Source organism: Myotis davidii, unplaced genomic scaffold, assembly GCF_000327345.1.
Source record: "Myotis davidii unplaced genomic scaffold, ASM32734v1 scaffold1708, whole genome shotgun sequence".
NCBI lineage: Eukaryota > Metazoa > Chordata > Mammalia > Chiroptera > Vespertilionidae > Myotis > Myotis davidii.
In genome coordinates this window covers 149,907-152,496 of record NW_006298443.1, presented here as the reverse complement: position 1 = coordinate 152,496, position 2,590 = coordinate 149,907, and positions in this window count along the sequence as shown.

Here is a 2,590-nt window from a genome sequence, read left to right as displayed (position 1 = left end):
AGGAAAATATTTCTCTGCCTCCTCCTCCTCCTCAGGCCCTGCATTTTGAAATTAGGTGCCAAGTTTATACAAACAAAATTACAAGTCTTAGTCAACCAAACAGTAGGACAGTTTGTCCTTACCCAGGTAAAGGGACTCTACAGGCCTATATCCCAGGAAATAATCTGAATTTACTCCTTAGGCATCCACAACAGCCCCTCCCACACAAGAAGCAGACAAAGAGAAATGGCAAACCCATCCCCCTTCTTTTCCTTTATACATACCCTTTAAGATGAGAATGAAAGGGTTAAAGAGACTAAAATGGGGAAGAGAAAGACTTAATGTGCTTAGCAGATATCTTGCAGAAAGCTTGCAGCCTTCAGCACAGCATAGCTCAGATACCCAGAAGATACCTGGTATGGACCAGACCTTTACGTCAACAGAGCGGCTTGCAGCCAGCAGAAGTTAATAAATATCTCTCTCTGCTCTCTTCACTGATGCCTTTCTCGGTCTCAGCCCACCTGCACCCAGTTGTTCGGATTAAAATCTTTTTTGATACATCATGGCCTCATGTCATAGGTGCGTGACTCCAGCCCACTACGGACTTTTCACTAGTAACCCTTATTTTACTTAATAAGGGCCCAAATCCATTCACATAACTTTTATTACAGTACATTGTTCTAATTTATTATTAATTATTATTGGTGGGGCTTGACGGGGGACCTCAGGCCATGTCCTCCCGCCTGGCACCAGGCTGGGGGAACTAAAGCTGTGCTCCCTGCTTAGAGGGGCTTGACAGGGGTGGGGCTGGCTACGTCTGGGTCTTACCCAATGGGGATGGGGCTGGCAGAAAAGAGGAGTAAGGAGGTCGTCCTTCTGTCATTCTTAAAGGTTGGGGCAATGGTCTAGGGCAGCGGTAGGCAAACTGCGGCTCTGCAAACTGTGGCTCGCGAGCCGCAGTTTGCTGACCATGGGTCTAGGGTCATTATGGCCCTCATTTGCTCAATTCTAGAAGCTTTCTAGGAATAAAGACTTCATGACACTGTAGAGACTAGGAGTGGGCATTAGGAACTGAGAGGGGATGTGTAGCCAAGTAGACATCAAACCAATATATGTGTTTTAATCTTTATTGTTGAAAGTATTACATATATTCCCTTTTTCTCCCCCTGCACCCCTTCTAGCCAGCACCCTCTTCAGCAGATAGGTGGAGGTCCCCACTTAAGGGAACTAGAAGCTTGCACCTCCTCAAACATCCCCCAGCCTTCAGCCCCGTCACTCTCTGAGGGGTGCTGTTCCTACCCCAGGCCTTCACCACACTGTTGTCTGTGGCCATGGGTTCTGCAAACATACCTACAAGTTCTTTGGTTAGGTGAACCAAACGGATATTTGTTCCAATGTTTGACCAGGGTGCAATGCAGCCAGCTCCTTAGGTGAAATTCTCTACCAGTGAGAATTAAAACCCACAGACAGTCCCTCAAACCTGGTTTTAGTCAATCATTTTCTTTTTCTAGCTGGGAATCAGGAGATCTTGGCTCAAATGGCGGTTCTGTCAAGTTGGCCCCAAAGACAGGGACAGTGGCAACAACACTTCCCTCATTCCAGTCTCTCCGGGACAAGCGTGCTGGGGCCTCCAACCCAGGCTGAGGTGGGTGTAGGAGACCCAGGACAGCAATCCCTGCAGGCAGCCAGCCCCTGGTCTCCTTTCCTTTCCAGTGGTTCTCAACCTTCTGGCCCTTTAAATACAGTTCCTCATGCTGTGACCCAACCATAAAATTATTTTCGTTGCTCCTTCATAACTGTAATGTTGTTACTGTTATGAATCGTCATGTAAATATCTGCTATGCAGGATGGTCTTAGGCGACCCCTGTGAAAGGGTCGTTCGACCGCCAAAGGGGTCGCGACCCACTGGTTGAGAACCGCTGTTCTAGTGGCTTTCGTCTCTCTCCTAAGCCTGTAAGAAAGGTACAAGGCCACAGGGTGGGAAATAAAAGGGCCTGAATGTCAGCCCCTGCCTGGAGCATCCTGGGGGACCGCACACCTTCAGCTGGAGCCGATGTGGGCTTGTGCTACCCTAGGAAAGAGAATGGACTGGACTTTTCTAGCTGGTGGTTGGTCAGAGGACAGATGGCCCCTCTGTGCCTTGCTTAGCCGGGGGCTTCCTCTCAGCAGATAGGTGGAGGTCCCCACTTAAGGGAACCAGAAGCTTGCACCTCCTCAAACATCTCCCAGCCTTAACCCCCCTCACTCTCTGAGGGGTGCTGTTTGGGGGACTTGAAGAATATCACAGGACTGGGGTGCGAGAGTTTCCATATTGGTTGAAATTCCTCTTTGTTCTTAATACTGAGAGACAACTCCTAATTTGTAAATATTGTAATTGCTGTATTTGAAAGACAGAATATAAAAGAAAACGAGTGGGCTTTTATAAAGTTACTTCACTGCAGAACTCAAGTGCCGCACAGGTTGGAGCTGATCGTTAATTACAAAGTTTGCCGGCGGGATGGCTCTTACTTATTACTGTAATCCCAGTGCCCGGAATGTGGTGGGCATCTGATTGATCTGGGAAAGAACTGACACTGACTTGGATTGGCTGTAAGTTATGTTTATAGGAAAG